This window comes from Arachis hypogaea, chromosome 6, assembly GCF_003086295.3.
Source record: "Arachis hypogaea cultivar Tifrunner chromosome 6, arahy.Tifrunner.gnm2.J5K5, whole genome shotgun sequence".
Classification (NCBI taxonomy): domain Eukaryota; kingdom Viridiplantae; phylum Streptophyta; class Magnoliopsida; order Fabales; family Fabaceae; genus Arachis; species Arachis hypogaea.
In genome coordinates this window covers 81,212,963-81,219,756 of record NC_092041.1, presented here as the reverse complement: position 1 = coordinate 81,219,756, position 6,794 = coordinate 81,212,963, and the positions used below count along the sequence as shown (strand labels likewise).

General features: G+C 35.3%; 1 non-coding gene across 1 annotated transcript; it reads left to right on the top strand.

Annotated features, from left to right (window-relative positions):
* Positions 1-1,433: 1,433 nt before the first annotated feature.
* Positions 1,434-1,537, top strand: LOC112699805 (small nucleolar RNA R71). Its single transcript, XR_003152743.1, has one exon. It is a non-coding gene; the product is annotated as a small nucleolar RNA R71 (small nucleolar RNA).
* The last annotated feature ends 5,257 nt before the right edge of the window (positions 1,538-6,794 follow it).

Here is a 6,794-nt window from a genome sequence, read left to right as displayed (position 1 = left end):
TTACAGCACCAGCTGTGGCTAGGAAAGGTCTTCCAATGATGATGCATTCATCCTCTTCCTTCCTAGTGTCTAAGATTATGAAATCAGCAGGGATGTAAAGGCCTTCAAGCATTACTAACACGTCCTCTACTAATCCATAAGCCTATCTTACTGACTTGTTTGCCAATTGTAATGAGAATAAGGCAGGCTGTACCTCAATGATCCCTAGTTTTTCCATTACAGAGAGTGGCATAAGGTTTATGCCTGACCCCAGGTCACACAAAGCCTTTTCAAAGGTCATGGTGCCTATGGTACAGGGTATTAAGAATTTCCCAAAATCTTGTTTCTTTTGAGGTAGAGTTTGCTGAACCCATGTATCAAGTTCACTAATGAGCAAGGGAAGTTCACCTTCCCAAGTCTCATTACAAAATAACTTGGCATTCAGCTTCATGATGGCTCCTAGATATTGAGCAACTTGCTCTCCAGTTACATCTTCATCCTTTTCAGAGGAAGAATAGTCTTCAGAGCTCATGAATGGCAAAAGGAGATTTAGTGGAATCTCTATGGTCTCTATATGAGCCTCATATTCCTTTAAGTCTTCAATAGGGAACTCCTTCTAGCTTGAGAGACGTCCCAGGAGGTCTTCCTCACTAGGATTTTCGTCCTTCTCCTGCCTTGTGCATTCGGCCATATTGATTACATCAATGGCCTTGCACTCTCCTCTTGGATTTTCTTCTGTATTGCTTGGGAGAGTACTGGGAGGAGTTTCAATGACTTTCTTACTCAGCTGGCCCACTTGTGCCTCCAAATTTCTGATGGAGGACTTTGTTTCACTCATGAAACTTAGAGTGGTCTTAGATAGATCAGAGACCAAATTTGCTAAATTAGAGGGGCTCTGCTCATAATTCTCTATCTGTTGCTGAGAAGATGATGGAAAAGGCTTGTTATTGCTGAGCCTGTTTCTTCCACCATTATTAAAGCCTTGTTGAGGCTTTTGTTGATCCTTCCATGAGAAATTTGGATGATTTCTCCATGATGAATTATAGGTGTTTCCATAAGGTTCACCCATGTAATTAACCTCTGCCATTGTAGGGTTCTCAGGATCATAAGCTTCTTCAGAAGCTGCCTCTTTAGTACTGTTGGATGCATTTTGCCATCCATTCAGACTTTGAGAAATCATGTTGATTTGCTGAGTCAACACTTTGTTCTGAGCCAATATGGCATTCAGAACATCAATTTCAAGAACTCCCTTCCTCTGAGGTGTCCCATTATTCACGGAATTCCTCTCAGAAGTGTACATGAATTGGTTATTTGCAACCATGTCAATAAGTTCTTGAGCTTCTGCAGGCGTTTTCTTTAGGTGAATGGATCTACCTGTAGAATGGTCCAATGACATTTTGGAAAACTCAGATAGACCATAATATAATATATCTAATATGGTCCATTCTGAAAACATGTCAGAAGGACACTTTTTGGTCATCTACTTGTATCTTTCCCAAGCTTCATAGAGGGATTCACCATCTTTTTGTTTGAAGGTCTGAACATCCACTCTAAGCTTGCTCAGCTTTTGAGGAGGAAAGAATTTATCTAAGAAGGTCGTGACCAGCTTATCCCAGGAGTCCAGGCTATCTTTAGGTTGTGAGTCCAACCATGTTCTAGCTCTGTCTCTTACAGCAAAAGGGAAAAGCATGAGCCTGTAGACTTCAGGATTTACTCCATTCATCTTTACAGTCTCATAAATCTGCAAGAACTCAGTTAAAAACTGATAAGGATCTTCAGATGGAAGTCCATGAAACTTGCAGTTCTGTTGCATTAGAGCAACTAATTGAGGTTTCAGCTCAAAATTATTTGCTCCAATGGAAGGAATGGAGATGCTTCTTCCATCAAATTTGGACGTTGGTTTTGTGAAGTCACCAAGCATCCTCCTTGCATTATTGTTGTTGGGTTCGGCTGCCATCTCCTTTTCTTATTCAAAAATTTCAGAAAGGTTGTCTCTGGATTGTTGTAATTTAGCTTTTCTTAATTTCCTCTTCAGAGTCCTTTCAGGTTCAGGATCAGCTTCAATAAGAATGCCTTTTTCCTTGTTTCTGCTCATATAGGGAATAAGAGAACAAGAAAAGAAAGAGGAATCCTCTATGTCACAGTATAGAGATTCCTTTATGTTAGTAGAAGAAGAAAGGGAATAAGAGTGAAGAAGAATGAATAGGTAGGGGCAGTGATTTGAGATGAAGAAAGATGAATAGAAGTGTTAGTAGAGAAATAAATAAATAGAAGAAGGGAAGAGGGAAGAAATTTTGAAAATAAATTTGAAAAGAAGTTAAATGATTTTCAAAAATAAAAGACAAGATAGAATTAAAATTAAAACAATTAATTAATTAGAAAGAATTTTTGAAATAGGGATGAGATATTTTCGAAAATTAGAGAGGGAAAAGTAGTTAGGTGGTTTTGAAAAAGATAAGAAACAAACAAAAAATCAAATAGTTAGTTGAAAAAGATATTAAAATCAAATTTGAAAAGATAAGAAGATAAGAAGTTAGATAAGATATTTTGAAATTAAATTTTTAAAAAAAGATAAAATTTTGAAAAAGATATGATATAAAAGATAAGATAAGATAGATTTAATTTTTAAAATTAAATTAATTACTTAACTAACAAGAAATTAAAAGATAAGATTCTAGAATTTAAAGATTGAACCTTTCTTAACAAGAAAGTAACAAACTTCAAATTTTTGAATCAATCATATTAATTGTTAGCATAATTTTTGAAAATTTGAAATAAAGTTAAGAAAAAGATATTTGAAAAATAATTCTCAAAATTTTTGAAAAAATAGAAAAAATGAAAAAGATATGATTTTTGAAAATATTTTTGAAAAGAAATTACCTAATCTGAGCAACAAGATGAACCGTCAGTTGTCCATACTCGAACAATCCCCGGCAACGGCAACAAAAACTTGGTGAGCGAAATTGTTACTCATGCTTAAATTGTTGCTCGAAATTGATTGTCCCTGGTGATGACGCCAAAACCTGGTGCGCAATACCATCGTCCAAACATAACTTCACAACTTCGCACAACTAACCAGCAAGTGTACTAGGTCGTCCAAGTAATAAACCTTACGTGAGTAAGGGTCGATCCCACAGAGATTGTTGGTATGAAGCAAGCTATGGTCATCTTGTAAATCCCAGTCAGGCGGATTCAAATATGATTGGATTAGATATTCAAAAGATAAATAAAATAAACAGGAAATAAAGATAAAGTTACTCATGTAATTCAATGGTGGGAATTTCAGATAGGTGTTTGTAGGGCATCACCGTTGTCAATGGCTACATCCCATCCTCTCAGTGAAAATGGTCCAAATGCTCTGTCACAGCACGGCTAATCATCTGTCGGTTCTCAATCAAGTTGGAATAGAATCCCTTGATTCTTTTGCGTCTGTCACTAACGCCCAGCCTTCAGTAGTTTAAAGCTCGTCACAGTCATTCAATCCCGGAATCCTACTCGGAATACCACAGACAAGGTTAGACTTCGGATTCCCATGAATACCGCCATCAATTCTAGTTTATACCATGAAGATTCTGATTAAGGAATCCAAGAGATATGCACCCGGCCTAAGGTAGAACGGAAGTGGTTGTCAGTCACGCGCGTTCATAGGTGAGAATGATGATAAGTGTCACGGATCATCACATTCATCAAGTTGAAGTGCAACGAATATCTTAGAACAGGAATAAATCGAATTGGATAGAAAATAATAGTAATTGCATTGAAACTTGAGGTACGGCAGAGCTCCACACCCTTAATCTATGGTGTGTAGAAACTCCACCGTTGAAAATACATAAGTGAAAGGTCCAGGCATGGCCGAATGGCCAGCCCCCAAAACGTGATCAATAGTCTCCTTAGATGAATAATAAAATAAAACTGAGACCCTAGATGTCTAATACAATAGTAAATTATCCTATTTATACTAGACTAGCTACTAGGGTTTACAAGAGTAAGTAATTGATGCATAAATCCACTTCCAGGGCCCACTTGGTGTATGTTTGGGCTGAGCTTGATCTATCCACGAGCTGAGGCTTCTTTTGGAGTTGAACGTCAAGTTGTAACGTGTTTTGGGCGTTCAACTCCTGTTCGTGACGTGTTTCTGGCGTTTGACTCCAGACAGCAACATGGAACTGGCGTTGAGCGCCAGTTTACGCCATCAAATCACGAATAAAGTATGGACTATTATATATTGCTGGAAAGCTCTGAATGTCTACTTTTCAACTCCGTTAATCGTGTGCCATTTAAAGTTTTGTAGCTGCAGAAAATCCATTTCGAGTGCAGGGAGGTCAGATTCCAACATCATCAGCAGTCCTTTGTCAGCCTCCTATCAGAGTTTTGCTCAGGTTCCTCAATTTCAACCAGAAAATATCTGAAATCACAGAAAAACACACAAACTCATAGTAAAGTCCAAAAATGTGAATTTAGCATAAAAACTAATGAAAACATCCCTAAAAGTAACTAGAACCTATTAAAAACTACCTAAAAACAATGCCAAAAAGCGTATAAATTATCCGCTCATCACTAACCAATTGGTTCACTGGACTTTCCCTTGCTTACGCAAAGGTTAACTAAGTGGGATTAACTTCCGATCTTATAGGAGTAACTAGGATATGACTTCCGAATTTTCATATCTTGCCAAGAGTTATTTTATAGTTATTTATTTATTTCGCTTATCATGTATCATACTTGTTCCTCATTCTCAAAACCCCCAGAATTTTACCTTTTTTATAGCCAATAATAAGTCATATCTCCCTGCAATTCCTTGAGAAGACGATCCGAGGTTTAAATACTTCGGTTATCAATTTATTTAGGGGTTTGTTACTTGTGACAACCAAAACGTTTGTAAGAAAGGTTGATTGCTTGGTTTAGTAACTATACCTATAACGAGAGTTTACTATAACTTCTAAACCATCAATTTTTAGTTCTTCAACCATTCTTGAGATCTGTCTTCTCATTTTCGTTCTTTTTTTTATTTATTTATTTCAACCTGTTTTAGTTTTTTTTAATGAGAAAATTGAATTGCTGAGCTGATGAGTAAATGAAAGTTGAAGATAGTATTTTGCGATGAAGTTAACAAATTGCAGGTGGCAGTGGTGGTGGTAGAAAGCTATAGTGGCGGTAGCACTAATGTTGGTGGAAGATAATGGTAGATAACTAATAAGGATAAAATAGACATTTGAATTAAATTATTGTGTCTTGTACACTAATGCCAAACACGTTAAAAAATTTATGTCTATATGTGTCTATGTCTTTTGGTATAGTTCTGTCTGTGTCTATATTTTCTGAAGACAGTAACCAAACGAAGCCTTAATACCATCAGTTACTGATTCAACTGACCCTACAAAAATTCAATTTAATATCGGTCAATTATCATCTTAGCACTTGATTAGTACCATCACTCACTTGAAGAATCCGGAGGTAGAAGAACTATTTCTGACCCTGGCCTGAAAACTGCATCTCTAGGTATGCCCAAACAAAATTAAAAGCATCTCACTTACCCAAAAAAAAGTGAAACCAAATAATTAGATAAAAAATCATAACCGAGAACAAATTTAGAAGAAAGTTGTAAGGAAATAACAATTAAAAACATCAAAAATTTAGAAAACTTAAAATACCTAGAGGCTTTCATATGTTCTGAGATTCAACAGAAGAGGGAGGAGCTAGAACTTCAAAACGCAACGAAGATGAGGAGAAGTGGCTGCGATGCCAAGGAGCTATCAGGGACAACGGCTGGGCGGAGCCTTGGCGACAATGGTCTCATCCATCGCGGTGCGGTTTCTCTGTCACGGTGTCTCCTCTGTCAATGGCGCTCTCTCCCCTGGCGCAGCACGACGATGGCAAAACGGGAAGTTCTTTGCATGCGGTAGTCCGGTGTCTTGAACAGCGATGATGGTGGCTGGTCGCGACAACAACAACTCCGACAGCGGGCTCGTAGCAGGCGCAATGCTCTCTCTCTCCTTGGCCCTTGCTCGACGGCGCCATCCTCCCCTCCTCCCCCCTTTCCTTCTTTTCTTCCTCTTTCCCCTGTTTTCGTTTTTCCTTTCTCTTACTTTCTTTCTTTTCTTTCCCGCTGGGTGAGTGTTTTGGGAAAGGGGAGGGCTAGCGGCTACTTAGATTTAGGGTGAATGTGAGTTGTATTAGGAGTATGGTGTGGATAATTTAAGTATTTTTAATAAAAATAAGGGTAGTATAGTAATTAAAAATTAATTTTAATTTAATAATAATTATATAAAGATATTATTTAATTATAAATTCTCAAATTATTTTTAAATAAATACTCTAATTTTAAGAATTAAAAATAATTAAATTAATTATTCTTGAAATATTTTTATTATTAATTTATAAATTATTTTTAAATAAGCACTAATTAAGATAAAATTAGAGATAATTAAATTAATTTTTTTATTCATAAAACTTAAAATATTGAATTTATAAATCTCAAATATTTAAATAAAGTTATATAAAATTTTTATTTTTTTAATTACAAAAATTTTAAATTATAAATAAAAAATATCCTGTTTAATATGAAATTTCTCAAAATTTATTTTGAATAAATATAATAAATAAAAAATAATTTATTATTTAATTTTTAAAATAATTTTAAACTCAAAGTTTCATTAATTTGACTTAAATATTTTTAGTAAAATAAATTTTTGAATATAAAATCTTAAATAAATATAATAAATCATAAATAACGCATTATGTTAATTTTAAAAAATTTGAAGTCTTACATTGAAACAAAATTTTTTATTAGTTACAAAAAATCTTCGAATTTTGTG